Below are 18,118 nucleotides of genomic sequence, written 5' to 3'. Positions count from 1 at the left end.
CATTATTTTGTCAAGTAAGCTCTACGTCCCTTTCTCTCTCTTCTCTCCTTCTGAGACTCCCATGACACATATATTAATCTGCTTGATGTAGTCCTATAAATCCCTTAGGCTTTCTTCACTTGTCTTCATTTTTTCCTTTTTGCTCTTCTGACTTGATAATTTCAAATGATCTTTCTTCAATTTCTTTCTTCTGCCTGATTAAGTCTGCTATTGAATGCCTCTAGTGAATGTTTCAATCTAGTTATTGTATCCTTCAGTTCCAGAATTTCTATTTGGTTCTTTAATTTTTATGTCTTTGTTGATACTTTCGTTTTGTTCATGAATTATTTTCCTGATTTTGCACAGTTTTCTATCTGTGTTCTCCTGCAGATCATTTAGCATCAAGAAAATTACCTTGAATTCCTTGCCAGGAAATTTATAGATCTCTGTGCCTTTGAGGTTGGTTTCTGGAGATTTAGTTTGTTCATTTGATTGGGTCATGTTTCCCTGTTTCTTCACGTGCCTTGTGAATTTTTCTTTTTTTTTTTGGCTGAGTTTTATGCATTTGAAAAACTAGCCACATCTCCCAATCTTCATGGACTGGCTTTGTACAGGTGAAGACTTTCACCAGTCAGCCTGGCTAGAGATTCTGGAGGCCTCTGAAACCTTTTTTTGGGTGATGTGACTTCTCTTGGCTGTGTATGTAACTTCCTAATCAGAGGTTTGCCAGTTTCTTTTCAGAAGTCCATAATCTCTTATTCCTTCTGGTGTCTGCCTGCAGTATTGCAGGTTCCCTGGTGCTGCATTGGCAAACCAATCTACTCTTTTATTCTTAGGCATCGAAAGTATGCTGGCTCAAATGTCCTGAGTCAGATAGACAGAAACCTCCCCACCCACAAAAAAAAAAAAAAAAAAAAATAAGCCGGACACATGCTCTACTCTTCTCCCTTCTGCCCAATGGAGAAACTGTGAGTTGGGTGCTTTCTCCCCATCACACTGAGCCATGCTGCCTCTGCACCATTTCAGGCTCTGTGGTGTCAGTGCAAGCTGCTTCTGCTCTCCCTTGCTTTCAGTGGCCCCCATGTACCCAAACTATGTCGATTCCATTAGCATTGCATCAAGCAAGACAGAAATCAGTTCCTTGGGCAGCCTTGTGAAAAGCTGGAATGTTGGGTGCACATTCTATTCTTTTCTCTCCTTGTCCCTCCAGTGGGAGACTACAAGCCAGGTGTTCTCTGCTGATCATGGTGAGCTGTGTTGGCTTGGGGGAGGAGAGATCACAGGTAAAGTGAAAAGACTCTTCTTACCCATTTTAATGCAGCTGTTCTTGGCTTGTGCTTGGCTTTGCCCACACCTGGGTACTGCAACATCTTAAGTGGTTTCTGAAGTTCTCATAAGATATTTTGGTCCATATATTGTTAAGTTGGTGTCTGTAGGGGAAAGAAGGGTAGGACTTCCTATTCTGCAATCTATTAACTTAATGTTTTTAGCTATACCAGATACAATATTGACAATGAAGAGGCTAAAAAGATTAACTAAAAGTAATAAATGAGTCACAATTTTTCATATAAAATAAAAATGTGGTAAGCTAGGAAAACAAGACAAGTGAGATCAAATTTAAATTGAAGGTAAATACTCCTTATGGAATTATTAGGTTTTACAAATAAAAAAATATTTGAAAACTTGGTAAATAAACTATATGAGGATATATGAAAGAAACAGTTGATTTATTTAGGAGATTAGATGAGAAAGTTGAGAAGGGCAGTGCTTATTAATAGTACCTCAATAAATACTTATGGAAGTGAATTGCTAATTATCTTTAGTTATATAAAGAAAAATTGAATAAGTGATGCTAAGCAGTTGTTGTTTGATCCAGTAAGTGTCAATTAAGGGAGTAAGGAATTAGTTTACAGAAGGAGAACTAGGAAATTTTTTCTAAAAATAAGAACTATAAGAAATGAGCATACTTCTTCAAGAACTATTTCATATTTCTCTTTTCTGAGGAATATGAAGAAAAAAGAAAACTTCATGTTTTTTATGGCAAGGTGCAAGAAAATTAACTAGAAGATTTATCCATAAAGAACGGATTGAATGGCATAAGACTAAAACCAAAAAGTAATGATACACTCCACGTAAGAGGCAGTAATAGGCCCTAAATCTGGGTGATAGTAGTGAGAATGAGTGAAGGAATAAGGGCCAGAATAAAAACACAAAATAATTTAAGGAGAAGGAGCAGTTAAGAAAAATAGTATCGGTAACAAAGAGGTTAGCATTTCTGCTAATGTCTATTGTTTTCCTTCTCTGCTCCCATTCTGAATTCTTACTCTGGATGTTCTGCTGTCCCTTGCCTGCTCTGCTTGCCCAAGGTCTTCCTCTAACTTATTTACTCACTAACCTGTTCAACCCATTTATTGAGAAACAGTAATTGTGCTAGGTCCTGGGTATAGTACTGGTGAACAAGATAGATAAGGTAAGGGACTATAGGGCACAAGAGAAAAACATAGGAGGGGCACTTTGCTCAGATTTGAGAGGTGCCCCTTGAGGAAATATAAAATAAGTAGAAGTTTTCCAGGGAAAGAGAAGGGACAACAACATTTTGGAAAAGAGGGAACTTTTTGCAAATTGAAAGTGTCATATGGCTGGAGCACTGAATTCAAGGTGGGAGTGGTAAAGGTAAAACTAGAGGTAAGCAGAAGCTAGACTATAAGCAATTTCAAGGATTTGGGACCTCACGAACAAGAAGAAACTATTAAAGAATGAAAGTCATTAAAAGAGTATGACAGGTTTAGATTTGCATTTTAGAAAGATAATAATGGTTGCAGGAAGAGGAACAAAAGATAAACACTGCAAAGATTTTTGGTTTGTACAACCAGGTAGATAGTGATGTCATTCCTTGAGATGTGAGGAAGAACAGGTTAGGATTATAAATTTAGTTTTGGTCATGCTGAGTATGAGATAACTGTGGAATACCCAAGAAGAGATCTACAATAGATAATTGGAAATAAGTCTGAAGTTTAGGGAAAAATATAGGTTTACTGAAGCTTTGTGAGTAGATGACCTTGCACATGCAGAATACAGAGTGTGAATGCAAGGTCTAAGAGAGAACTCTGAATAACACTGATATTTAATGACTGGGTCAAAAGTAGGAGCCTTCAGAGAAGCTGGAAAAAAAGGAAACAGATATTTTAAAAGGAGAGGACAGAGCCACATAGCACAGGGAGATCAGCTTGGTGCTTTGTGACCACCTAGAGGGGTGGGATAGGGAGGGTAGGAGGGAGATGCAAGAGGGAGGAGATAATGGGGATATATGTATATGTATAGCTGATTCACTTTGTTATAAAGCAGAAACTAACACGCCATTGTAAAGCAGTTATACTCCAATAAACATGTTAAAAAAATAAATAAATAAAAGGAGAGAACAATGCCAAGGAAGATAATTGTTTCAAGGAGGGGGTGATTAGAAGAGGTGTCCAACCTTGACCTACCTTCCTTTAGGCTTTCCCTTTTTCTTATACCCTAATAATAGTACTGTATGCACCCATTTTCTTAAAACTCAACACTTAGAGGTCGCAGCCAGATTATCTGATAAATTTACCTAAAATTAATGGATTCTAAAGGCTTGATTTGTTACCCATTCAGTTAACAGATTATCATTGAAGTAGTTTTTTTTTTTTGAGACAATGCCTTCACTCTAAAGAACAATTATTAAAATAAAAACAGTAATATCAGCAGTACTAGTAGTAATAATAACAATAGTAGCAGCTAACATTTATTGAGTGACTACTGTCTACCAAACATTTCACAGTTCAATCCTCACAATAACCTTTAAGGTAGATACTCTTATTATCATTTTACACATGAAAAAAATGAAGGCAAGAGATACTGAGCACTTGCTAGTAAGTAGAGAAACCAAGATTCAGGTAGTTGAATACTAGAGTGTGTTTTCCTGTATAAAATGAGCCAGTGAGGACAGGTGTTTGAGATCCACAGATTTTTCATTGTATCTCAAAATATATAAAAAAGGCACCCACTTGCTCTGCTTATGTATGTGCCTGAATTTGAGCAGCACATCAATTTAGAGGGTTCAGGCTTGTTAAATCATAAATCTTGCTTATTGAAAGTGTTTCATTACTTTCTTAAATTAGAATTAACATTTGGGACTTATAATACTTTAAATACTAAGGGGTTTTAATGGACTAGATCTATCATTACAGGAAATGTTTATCAAACCTGATGGTAATGGGATGATGGACAGGTTTCATACAAATATTTAAGATCACTATCATTAAGATGATGATGGCATCATTAAAAAGATGATCCATTATGTGTGAATATTATGTATGTAATATCCATACATAAATGTAGTATCACATTTATGTATGGATATTAAAAGTATGTGGACAGAAGGAGATATAAGTAAGGTTATAGATAGAAAATAATTAATTATAAAATAAAACAGAAGTAAATCTAACTCCTGAAACCTTTGCCTGAAGTGTTAAGGTCACTGAGAGAAACCCTAAAAAATCATAAAATTCAGTTGATTAGAATAAAACTAGCAAACTTTTATGCATAAAGTAGAAAAAGCAAAGCCTCACAGAAAGTTAGGAGCTGCAGATAAACTAACATATCTCAAAATTTTCATTTAATAGTTATGGTAAGAATTTTAATGAATGACATTTATCTCATCTGCATCCCACTGAACCCTGTTTTATCATATAATGAGTGTCTCCAATAAAACAGTAATGTCTTCAAGTAAATGTGTCTGTAAGATAAAATTACTTTGAAATTAAAAGCCTATTTGAAACCTGGGATGAATGTGCTAGTCTTTGAGAACTGGCAAAACAATGTGGAAGAAAAGAGTTGCTTGAAAAGAAGGACAATGCTGAGTCTGTTTCAAAATAGAGCCATGGGAAATCCTTTACTTCAGTAGTGACTCGACTGAATCATTATTCCAGTTTCTTGCTACTGTAGTAATAAAATGTCTTAATTCATTTAAAGAAGAAAGTCAGGGGAGAACTTCAAGATGGTGGAGGAGTAAGACATGGAGATCACCTTCCTCTCCACAAATACATCAGAAATACATCTACATGTGGAACAACTCCTACAGTACACCTACTGAATACTGGCAGAAGACCTCAGACTTCCCAAAGGCAAGAAACTCCCCATGTACCTGGGTAGGGCAAAAGAAAAAAGAAAAAACAGAGACAAAAGAATAGGGACGGGACCTGCACCAGTGGGAGGGAGCTGTGAAGAAGGAAAAGTTCCCACACACTAGGAAGCCCCTTCACTGGTGGAGACAGGGGGTGGGTGGGGGTGGGGTGGGGAAGCTTCGGAGCCACGGAGGAGAGCGCAGCAACAGGGGTGCAGAGGGCAAAGCGGAGAGATTCCTGCACGGAGGATCGGTGCCGACCAGCACTCACCAGCCTGAGAGGCTTGTCTGCTCACCCGCCAGGGCGGGTGGGGGCTGGTAGCTGAGGCTCTGGCTTTGGAGATCAGATCCCAGGGAGAGGACTGGGGTTGTGCGTGAACACAGCCTGAAGGGGGCTAGTGCGCCACAGTTAGCCGGGAGGGAATCCGGGAAAAAGTCTGGACCTGCTTAAGAGGCAAGAGACCATTGTTTTGGGGTGCGCGAGGGGAGGGGATTCAGAGCACTGCCTAAACGAGCTCCAGAGATGGGAGCGAGCCGCGGCTATCAGCGCGGACACCAAAAACGGGCATGCGATGCTAGGGCTGCTGCTGCAGCAACCAAGAAGCCTATGTGCAAACACAGGTCACTATCCACACCTCCCCTCCCAAGAGCCTGTGCAGCCCGCCACAGCCAGGGTTCCGCGATCCACGGACAACTTCCCCGGAGAACACATGGTGCGCCTCAGGCTGGTGCAATGTCACGCTGGCCTCTGCCATTGCAGGCTCGCCCTGCATTCCATACCCCTCCCTCCCCCCGGCCTGAGCAAGCCAGAGCCCCCTAATCAGCTGCTCCTTCAACCCCATCCTGTCTGGCCAGGAACAGATGCCCTCAGGTGACCCACACGCAGAGGCGGGGCCAATCCAAAGCTGAACCCCAGGAGCTGTGCGAACAAAGAAGAGAAAGGGAAATCTCTCCCAGTGCCCTCAGGAGCAGTGGAGTAAATCTCCACAGTCAGGTTGATGTACCCTGCATCTGTGGAAAACATGAATAGACAATGAATCATCCCAAAATTGAGGCGGTGGGCATCAGGACATTGAATCACCAGAGACCTCCCAGCTCCATGTAATATCAAAAGGCGAAAGCTCTCCCAGAGATCTCCATCTCAATGCTAAGACCCAGCTCCACTCAACAACAAGCAAGCTACAGTGCTGGACACCCTATGCCAAACAACTAGCAAGACAGGAACAAAACCCCACCCATTAGCAGAGAGGCTGCCTAAAATCATAGTAAGGTCACAGACACCCCAAAACACACCACCGGATGCGGTCCTGCCCACCAGAAAGACAAGATCCAGCCTCATCCACCAGAACACAGGCACTAGTCCCCTCCACCAGGAAGCCTACACAACCCACTGAACCAACCTTAGCTACTGGGGCAGACACCAAAAACAATGGGAACTATGAACCTGCTGCCTGCAAAAAGGAGACCCCAAACACAATAAGTTAAGCAAAATGAGAAGCCAGAGAAACACAGCAGATGAAGGAGCAAGGTAAAAACCCACCAGACCAAACAAACGAAGAGGAAATAGGCAGTCTACCTGAAAAAGAATTCAGAGTAATGACAGTAAAGATGATCCAAAATCCTGAAAATCGAATGGAGAAAATACCAGGACCTAGAAGAACTAAAGAACAAACAAACAATGATGAACAACAAAATAACTGAAATTAAAAAATCTGTACAAGGAATCAATAGCAGAATAACTGAGGCAGAAGAACGGATGAGTGACCTGGAAGATAAAATAGTGGAAATAACTACTGCAGTGCAGAATAAAGAAAAAAGAATGAAAAGAATTGAGGACAGTCTTAGAGACCTCTGGGACAATACTAAACGAACCAACATTTGAATTATAGGGGTCCCAGAAGAAGAAGAGAAAAAGAAAGGGACTGAGAAAATATTTGAAGAGATTATAGTTGAAAACTTCCCTAATATGGGAAAGGAAATAAACAGTCAATCAAGTCCAGGAAGCACAGAAAGTCCCACACAAGATAAATCCAAGGAGAAACACGCCAAGACACATATTAATCAAACTATGGAAAATTAAATACAAAGAAAAAATATTAAAACCAGCAAGGGAAAAACAACAAATAACATACAAGGGAATCCCCATAAGGTTAACAGCTGATCTCTCAGCAGAAACTCTGCAAGCCAGAAGGGAGTGGCAGGACATATTTAAAGTGATGAAAGGGAAAAACCTACAACCAAGATGACTCTACCAGGAAGGATCTCATTCAGATTCGATGGAGAAATTAAAACCTTTACAGACAAGGAAAAGCTAAGAGAATTCAGCACCACCAAACCAGCTTTACAACAAATGCTAAAGGAACTTCTCTAGGCAGGAAACACAAGAGAAGGGAAAGACCTACAGTAACAAACCCAAAACAATTAAGAAAATGGTAATAGGAACATACATTATCGATAATTACCCAAAATGTAAATGGATTAAATGCTCCCACCAAAAGACACAGACTGGCTGAATGGATACAAAAACAAGACCGGTATATATGCTGTCTACAAGAGGCCCACTTCAGACCTAGGGACACATACAGAGTGAAAGTGAGGGGGAAAACGATATTTCATGCAAATGGAAATCAAAAGAAAGCTGGAGTAGCAATTCTCCTATCAGACAAAATAGACTTCAAAATAAAGACTGTTAAAAGAGACAAAGAAGGACACTACATAATGATCAAGGGATCAATCCAAGAAGAAGCTATAACAACTGTAAATATTTATGCACCCAACACAGGAGCACCTCAATACATAAGGCAAATGCTAACAGCCATAAAAGGGGAAATCGACAGTAACACAATCATAGTAGGGGACATTAACACCCCACTTTCACCAACGGACAGATCATCCAAAATGAAAATAAATAAGGAAACACAAGCTTTAAGTGATACATTAAACAAGATGGACTTAATTGATACTTATAGGACATTCCATCCAAAAACAACAGAATACACTTTCTTCTCAAGTGCTCACGGAACATTCTCCAGGATAGATCATATCTTGGGTCACAAATCAAGCCTTGGTAAATTTAAGAAAATTGAAATCGTATCAATTATCTTTTCTGACCACAATGCTATGAGACTAGATATCAATTACAGGAAAAAAATATAAACACACGGAGGCTAAACAATACACTACTTAATAACCAAGAGATAACTGAAGAAATCAAAAAGGAAATCAAAAAATACCTAGAAACAAATGACAATGAAAACACGATGACCCAAAACCTATGGGATGTAGCAAAAGCAGTTCTAAGAGGGAAGTTTACAGCAATACAATCCTACCTCAAGAAACAACAAACCTCTCAAATAAACAACCTAACCTTACACCTAAAGCAATTAGAGAAAAAAGAACAAAAAAATCCCAAAGTTAGCAGAAGGAAAGAAATCATAAAGATCAAACCAGAAATAAATGAAAAAGAAATGAAGGAAATGATAGCAAAGATCAATAAAATTAAAAGCTGGTTTTTTGAGAAGATAAACAAAATTGATAAATCGTTAGCCAGACTCATCAAGAAAAAAAGGGAGAAGATTCAAATCAATAGAATTAGAAATGAAAAAGGAGAAGTAACAACTGACACTGCAGAAATACAAAGGATCATGAGAGATTACTACAAGCAACTATATGCCAATGAAATGGACAATCTAGAAGAGATGGACAAATTCTTACAAAAGCACAACCTTCTGAGACTGAACCAGAAAGACATAGAAAATATAAACAGACCAATCACAAGCACTGAAATTGAGACTGTGATTAAAAATCTTCCAACAAACAAAAGCCCAGGACCAGATAGCTTCACAGGCGAATTCTATCAAATATTTAGAGAAGAGTTAACACCTATTCTTCTCAAACTCTTCCAAAACATAGCAGAGGGAGGAACACTCCCAAACTCATTCTATGAGGCCACCATCACCCTGATACCAAAACCAGGCAAAGATGTCACAAAAAAAGAAAACTACTGGCCAGTATCACTGATGAACATAGATGCAAAAATCCTCAACAAAATACTAGCAAACAGAATCCAACAGCACATTAAAAGAATCATACACCATGATCAAGTGGGATTTATCCCAGGAATGCAAGGATTCTTCAATATACACAAATCAATCAATCTGATACACCATATTAACAAACTGAAGGAGAAAAACCATATGATCATCTCAATAGATGCAGAAAAAGCTTTCAGCAAAATTCAACACTGTTTTATGATAAAAACCCTCCAGAAAGTAGGCATAGAGGGAACTTACCTCAACATAATAAAGGCCATGTATGACAAACCCACAGCCAACATCATTCTCAATGGAGAAAAACTGAAACCATTTCCTCTATGACCAGGAACAAGACAAGGTTGTCCACTCTCACCAATATTATTCAATATAGTTTTGGAAGTTTTAGCCACAGTAATCAGAGAAGAAAAATAAATAAAAGGAATCCAATTCAGAAAAGAAGAAGTAAAGCTGTCACTGTTTGAAGATGACATGATACTATACATAGAGAATCCTAAAGATGCTACCAGAAAACTACCAGAGCTAATCAATGAATTTGGTAGAGTAGCAGGATACAAAATTAATGCACAGAAATCTCTTGCATTCCTATACACTAATGATGAAAAATCTGAAAGAGAAATTAAGGAAACACTCACATTTACCATTGCAACAAAAAGAAAAAAATACCTAGGAATAAACCTACCAAAGGAGACAAAAGACCTGTCTCTAAAAAACTATAAGACACTGATGAAAGAAATTAAAGATGATACAAACAGATGGAGAGATATACCATTTTCTTGGACTGGAAGAAGCAACGTTGTGAAAATGACTATACTACCCAAAGCACTCTACAGATTCAATGCAATCCCTATCAAACTACCAATGGCATTTTTCACAGACTAGAACAAAAAATTTCACAATTTGTATGGAAACACAAAAGACCCCAAATAGCCAAAGCAATCTCGAGAAAGAAAAACAGAGCTGGAGGAATCAGGCTCCCTGACTTCAGACTATACTACAAAGCTACAGTAATCAAGACAGTATGGTACTGGCGCAAAAACAGAAATACAGATCAATGGAACAGGATAGAAAGCCCAGAGATAAACCCACGTACATATGGTCACCTTATTTTTGATAAAGGAGGTAAGAATATACAATGGAGAAAAGACAGCCTCTTCAGTAAGTGGTGCTGGGAAAACTGGACAGCTACATGTAAAAGAATGAAATTAGAACACTCCCTAACACCATACACAAAAATAAACTCAAATGGATTAAAGACCTAAATGTAAGGCCAGACACTATCAAACTCTTAGAGGAAAACATAGGCAGAACACTCTATGACATAAATCACAGCAAGATCCTTTTTGACCCACGTCCTAGCGAAATGGAAATAAAAAAAAAAATAAACAAATGGGACCTAATGAAGTGTAAAAGCTTTTGCACAGCAAAAGAAACCATAAACAAGACAAAAAGACAACCCTGAGAATAGGAGAAAGTAATTGCAAATGAAGCAACTGACAAAGGATTAATCTCCAAGATTTACAAGCAGCTCATGCAGCTCAATATCAAAAAAACAGACAACCCAATCCAAAAATGGGCAGAAGACCTAAATAGACATTTCTCCAAAGAACATATACAGATTGCCAACAAACACATGAAAGGATGCTGAACATCACTAATCATTAGAGAAATGCAAATCAAAACTACAATGAGGTATCACCTCACACCAGTCAGAATGCCCATCATCAAAAAATCTATGAACAATAAATGCTGGAGAGGGTGTGGAGAAAAGGGAACTCTCTTGCACTGTTGCTGGGAATGTAAATTGATACAGCCACTATGGAGAACAGTATGGCAGTTCCTTAAAAAACTAAAAATAGAACTACCATATGACCCAGCAATCCCACTTCTGGGCATATACCCTGAGAAAACCATAATTAAAAAAGAGTCAGGTACCACAATGTTTATTGCAGCTCTATTTACAATAGCCAGGACATGGAAGCAACCTTAGTGTCCATTGACAGATGAATGGATAAAGAAGATGTGGCACATATATACAATGGAATATTACTCAGCCATAAAAAGAAATGAAATTGAGTTATCTGTAGTGAGGTGGATGGACGTAGAGTCTGTCATACAGAGTGAAATAGTCAGAAAGAGAAAAACAAATACTGTATGCTAACACATATATATGGAATCTAAAAAAAAAAAAAAAGTGGTCATGAAGAACCTAGGGGCAAGACGGGAATAAAGACGCAGACCTACTAGAGAATGGACTTAAGGACATGGGGAGGGGGAAGGGTAAGCTGGGAGAAAGTGAGAGAGTGGTAGTGTATAGATGGACATATATACACTACCAAATGTAAAATAGATAGCTAGTGGGAAGCAGTCGCATAGCACAGGAAGATCAGCTCGGTGCTTTGTGACCACCTAGAAGGGTAGGATAGGGAGGGTGGGAGGGAGGGAGACACAAGAGGGAAGAGATATGGGGATATATGTATATGTATAACTGATTCACTTTGTTGTAAAGCAGAAACTAACACACCATTGTAAAGCAATTATACTCCAATAAAAATGTTAAAAAAAAAAAAAGAAAAAAAGATGTGGCACATATATACAATGGAATATTACTCAGACATAAAAAGAAATGAAACTGAGTTATTTGTAGTGAGGTGGATGGACCCAGAGACTGTCATACAGAGTGAAGTAAGTCAGAAATAGAAAAATAAATACTGCATGCTAACACATATATATGGAATCTAAAAAAAAAAAATGGTTATGAAGAACCTAGGGGCAGGACAGGAATAAAGACCCAGACGTAGAGAATGGACTTGAGGACATGGGGAGTGGGAAGGGTAAGCTGGGACGAAGTGAGAGAGTGGCATGGACTTATATATACTACCAAATGTAAAACAGATAGCTAGTGGGAAGCAGCCGCATAGCACAGGGAGATCAGCTGAGTGCTTTGTGACCACGTAGAGGGGTGGGATAGGGAGGGTGGGAGGGAGATGCAAGAGGGAGGAGATATGGGGATATATGTATATGTATAGCTGATTCACCTTGTTATAAAGCAGAAACTAACACACCATTGTAAAGCAATTATACTCCAATAAAGATGTTTTAAAAAAAAAGAAGAAAGTCAGTTCTGTCATTGTATAACCCAAACCCCGAAGCCTCTATTTTACTTCTTTTACAGTTTGTTCAAATACTCTCCAGAAATTAGTATAGAATTTTACACACAGTTAAATGAAGAAGAATGCCTTTTCACCAAATTAGGTGCAGATAAATTATTTTGCACTCTAGGGATATTTCTGCCTAGATAAATAATGTTGACTACTATGTTAGAATGAGGATTGAAACATGACCTTACTATACCATTGTTTTCATAATCATAACTTTATTAATCCAGAAACTTCTTGCCCAGGAAGATCAAACTTCAAATAACTTTATTACTCAACCTAGGAATTTCCTGAAAGACCCATTAGCTTTTTTTTTTTATTTGTGTTTCTTCTTTTGTTTTATGTATGTGTGTATGTATGTATGTATGTATGTATGTATGGCTGTGTTGGGTCTTTATCGCTGTATGCGGGCTTTCACTAGTTGTGGTGAGGGGGAGCTACTCTTTGTTGCAGTGCCCGGGCTTCCCATTGCGGTGGCTTCTCTTGTTGCAGAGCACGGGCTCTAGGCGTAGGGGCTTCAGTAGTTGTGGCACGTGGGCTCAGTAGTTGTGGCTCACGGGCTCTAGAGCACAGGCTCAGTAGTTGTGGCGCATGGGCTTAGTTGCTCCGCGGCATGTGGGATCTTCCTGGACCAGGGCTCGAACCCGTGTCCCCTGCATTGGCAGACGGATTCTTAACCACTGCACTATCAGGTTAAGTCCCGACCCATTAGCTCTAAAATAGACAGTATCAAAGACAGTTTAAACACCAAGACTCTTTTAAGCCCTCATCCACAAATCCTTGTATGCCGGGGGTGGGGTGGGGCTGGGGGCCCTGGGCACTGCTGTGGTACACAACCCCTTTCCAGGGAGTGAGGCATGCTGTGGGCACATGGCCCTGGTCTCCACTGCTGGCCATGAGGTGGCCTACTGCAGAACTAGCAATTGGCCTGGGCTGCCTGGCCCTAAGCCCTGCCTGGAAAAGCAGGTGGGAGGAAAAGTGGGGAGGGGTGCCTGGAGTCTGGCACAGCAGATCATATTAATCTCAAATTTGGCATTGACATGCTGGTTTCACTTTGAGGCAAGAAAATGAAAGAGATATTTGTGTGATAAAAGTTCCGCCAGAGATGAAATATACAGATTACTTTGTGATTGGGAATGGAATCTCCATCAGATACTTACATGTCATGGCCTACCTAGTTCACTGTGAAATGTACAAATGCCTGAGATGTAAAAGTGAGCCTCACATTAAGATCCAAAGGAAGACAGATTGAAAGATTTAATATTGTTAAGATGGTAGTAGTACCCAAAGCAATCTATGGATTCACTGTAATACCCATCAAAGTCCCAAAGGCCTTTTTCTTTTCCCCAGAAATGGAAAAGCCAATCCTCAAATTCATATGGAATGGCAAGGGGCCCCAAAGAGACAAAACAATATTGAAAAATAAGAACAAGGCTGAAGGATTCTCACTGCCCGATTTTAAAACTTACTACAAATCTACAGTAATCAAAACAATGTAATATTGGCAAAATGATAGACATATAGATTAATGGAATAGAATTGAGAGTTCAGAAATAAACCAATTCACCTATAGTAAACTGATTTTTGACCAGGATGCCAAGACCATTCAATGGGGGAAAGAATAGTCTCTTTAACAAATGGCACTGGGACAACTGGATATCCATATGCAAAAGAATGACTGGATCACTACCTCACACTATATACAAAAATTAACTCAAAATGGATCAATGACCTAAATATATAAGAGCTAAAACCATACAAGTCTTAGAAGAAAACATAGGAGTAAAGTTTCATCACTTTGGATTTGGCAATGAAATCTTAGCTAGGATATCAAAAGCACACACAACAAAAGAAAACATATATATATAAAACTTTATCAAAATTAAAAACTCTTGTGCATCAAAGAACATTATCAAGAAAGCGAAGAGATAACCTAGACAGTGGGAGAAAATATTTGCAAATGATATATCTGATAAGGTCTAGTACCCAGAATATATAAAGAATTCCTACAATCAACAACAAAAAGACAAGCCACCTGAGTAAAAACTGGACAAAAGACTTCAATAGATAGTTCTCCAAAGAAGATACACAAATGGCCAAGAAGTACATGAAAAGATGCTCCACATCATTTCTCATTAGGGAAATGCAAATCAAAACCAAAATGAGATACCACTTCACTCCTATTAGAATGGTTATAATGAAAAAAAAAAAAAAACAACAAAAAACGAAAAACAAAGTAACACGTTTCGGCAAGGATGTGGAGAAACTGTAATCCTTGTACACTGCTGTTGAGAATGTACAATGGTTCAGCCACTGTGAAAAATAGTTTGGTAGCTCCTCAGAAAGTTAAACATAGAATTAATATATGACCCAGCAATTCTATCTCCTAGGTATATACCTCAAAGAACTGAAAATAGGTACTCAAACAAATATAGGTACAGGCATGTTCAAATCAGCACTATTCACAATAGCCAAAAGGTGGAAACACAAATGTTCATAAACTGACCAATGCATAAACAAAATGTGGTATAAATATACAGTGGAATATTATGCAGCCATAACAAGGAATGAAATACTAACACATGCTACAACATGGATGAACCTTGAAAACATTAAGTAAAAGAAGCTAGATAAAAATCGTCACATAATACACTCATCTGAAATTGTATGATTCCATTTATATGAAACATTCAGAATAGGCAAATCCTTAGAGGCAGAAAGCAGATTGGTGGTTGTCAGGGGCTGGGGAATGGAGAGTAACTGCTTAAAGCGTATGGGGTTTCCCTTTGGGGTGATGAAAATGTTTTGGAACTAGATAGAGGTGGTGGTTGCACGATATTATAAATTTACTAAATACCACCGAATAATTGACTTTAAATGATTAATAATTTTACATTATGTGAATTTCACCTCAATTAAAAAAAATTAAAAGGAAAGACACTGATGATTGGTTTTATGTGGACTTTGGCAGCCATGGTAATTCATTTGATGTTCTAGAAACCAGAGAAACCTACCAACTAGAGAAATTATGGATCATGTACTCATATGACATTTAGTTTAGATAGCATCTAACATTACCTAAAGATTTCATTCTTGGAATTGAAGATGACACTTCATCTCTGAGTCCAGCGGAATTTGAGTATGAATGAAGTGAAATGAACTATTTTAGTTATTTCAGATTTGGAATGACTCATTTCTCTGAAAAATATAACTCCTTATCTCTATATAGTTTGGTTAGGTTGTTATTAACACATAAGCCTTACCTGGGTACTCATGCTGACTGACACGTGAAGACTGTAGCTAAATGACTGAATACACCAAAAAAATCCATATGTTCAAGTCACAACTTTAACATGTTGTCTTTATTTTTGGGGATCCCTGCAGGATTTCCTGGAGTTAGCATTGGCCCTTTTGTTCAACTTGAGCTTTGCTCAGGTTTTAATTAATTTTGCTTACATGCAAATCTATTCTGTAGAGTAGAAAGGCCAAAATTAAAGTAAAACCAAACAAAGCCACACACCATACACACAAAATCCTTGTCTTGCTGTACCCACCCATCTTAAACTGTTACATCATGATCTTTACCCAATTCTAATCAATTCTAATCTAGTCAAAATATTTATGATATTTTGAAGCTAGGTTTAAGTTGAGTTTTTCAAACTGTCACAATGAAAAACTCAACTTAAACCTAGCTTCAAAATATCATAAATATCTCAATGTTGAGCCCACACTGAGATGCTACTAATACTCTGTTAAGGTGGTATTCTCCCTGGCTACACTAACCTCTTATTTGTGGGGAGTCAACATTCAACAGTCTTAGAGGCCATAAGGAGACCCAGTCAAGACTGACCCCTTCCCGCCAGAGCCCAAGATCCTTGATTTGACAACAGCAAGCTCCTCTGAGACTCCTTGACCCTCCTGCTTTGGGGAATGGGAGTGTCTCTAATCACCACAGTGAGATAAGTAAGTCTCACATTAGACTGAACACTCATTTATTTTCTTTGCGCTCCCCAACTGCTAAATTTATTTTGTCTTGTAGGAATAAGGAACCCATCTTTTCACTAAAAACATTACTGTCTGTCTCTGTCTATCCGTGGCACTTTCTGTTATACCTCTATAAGGGGAAAATTCATATGGAAAAATATGGGCGTAGGCCGCAATAAGTCTATTTTGCAAACTGGCTCTGGGAATTGAGAGGTTCAGGTTTCTTCTCAAAGTGGTGTCCTTTGATTAAGCTTTGCCCTGCGTTACCCATCAACCTCTGAGAACTTTCCTTGTTCTTATTTTGTTAGAGTCTGGCTGTGGAAGAGAGCTCCCCTTCAAACCTTTTGATGCTCTGGAACTACAAATACGTCAGTTTGTAGTTGGACAGTCCACTCATTAGGTTGGGGAGTCTGATGTATGAGGTGTCCAAGCAACACCTTGGATGGACTATTCACAGGTTCCCATTTGCATTAGTCTAAACCTAAATCTATGCCTCTATCCAGGCCAGAATCCTACTTCTTACATGCATTTATGTTATACCCCAAATCTATGTATTTATCTTTAATTTCACCAAGGATAATTTAGAATTATAGTGGTCACTTTGGGGAACTTCTGTTATAAACAAAATTGTTTGAGAGGTGCTGTAGGACAAAAAAGGAACAAAATTCCAAACATCTAACGGGCTGGATATTTTTGATTGGTGTGAGGAAATATCCAAAAGAAATTCAGATTCCAAAATTGCTTAAAGAAATTCCTTGGCCAAGGCAAAATAAAAATGTGAAAAACTTAAAATAATGTTTGTTTAGATCCTCCAAAATCATACCTTGAACCTAGTGGATTTTATCTTACTATTTCTTTTTCCCCATCCTATACTCCTCCATTTCCCTCCACCCATCTCTCCCTCTGCTCCACTCCCCTTTCCTTGTGGCTGGCCAGAAACTTCCAAAGCTCAGTTACCTCTTAAAGTTTAACTTCCTTCAGAACAGAAAAAAATCCCCTTATGGTTGATTTTAAGCTCCATTCTTCCTCTGAGCTGAGAGTCATCAATGACTTTCCAAAGCCTAGAAAGGGCAGAGTGAAATTTGCAGAGAAATTTGGAATAATTTTAAGAACATATCCAGGGCTTCAAGTTCTATAACAATTAGTTCTTATGTTTGTGGAAGCTTGAGACGCAAAAAATTCCATGAGAAAGCAGAATTGAAGAACCTGAGGGTAACTTAGAAGAACCTAAACTGCATAGGAAACCAGAGGGGTTTAGAAAAGCTATAGAAGTTGGTCATAGTCTTTTGGAGGCTATTCCCGAAGTCCTTCCTGAGAAAGTAGACTGGGCTCTGACTTAGTCTTACAAGCAAGGAAAGGATAACACTGGAGACCTCAGGGATAGGCTCTTTAACAGTTTTAGACAGCACTCAGGAGTAGGTGTTAAAGCAGATGTGACTCCTAACTCTCTTCTAGATTTTTGTAAACAGTCTTAAGCCAAATAGGGGATTTTAGTAGGCAAGCAAAAACTAGTATGGGAAATAATGCCACTGCCAGAACTCAAGCACCTTGCTGAATATTTTGAGAGTCTTAGAACAAAAACAAAATAAAACTCAGAATAAATTGATAGCATTAGAGATAAAACAACTAGATATTTCTACCAGGGTCAGTAAATCCCAATAGAGGGAATCTCTTGATAAAGATACTTACAGATACTATGTAAAAAAGGATATTGGAAAAAGAACTATCTTGTGTTAGCTAAGAAGCTAAAGGGGAAAAAAAATAAATTAATGAGGGGTATTTTTTGTTTTACCCTT

The 18,118-nt window shown here is 38.5% G+C and overlaps 1 protein-coding gene and 1 pseudogene across 11 annotated transcripts in view; one reads left to right on the top strand and one right to left on the bottom strand.

Annotated features, from left to right (window-relative positions):
• The window catches only part of GPHN (gephyrin), a 615,197-nt gene that overhangs the window by 141,071 nt on the left and 456,008 nt on the right, over positions 1-18,118 (bottom strand). The window lies entirely within an intron of this gene.
• LOC133085781 (mitochondrial assembly of ribosomal large subunit protein 1-like) lies at positions 13,209-15,487 on the top strand (annotated as a pseudogene).

This window comes from Eubalaena glacialis, chromosome 2 (assembly GCF_028564815.1).
Source record: "Eubalaena glacialis isolate mEubGla1 chromosome 2, mEubGla1.1.hap2.+ XY, whole genome shotgun sequence".
Taxonomy (NCBI): domain Eukaryota; kingdom Metazoa; phylum Chordata; class Mammalia; order Artiodactyla; family Balaenidae; genus Eubalaena; species Eubalaena glacialis.
Note: the sequence above shows the minus strand (reverse complement) of the source record. Positions and strands in the feature narration are given on the sequence as shown.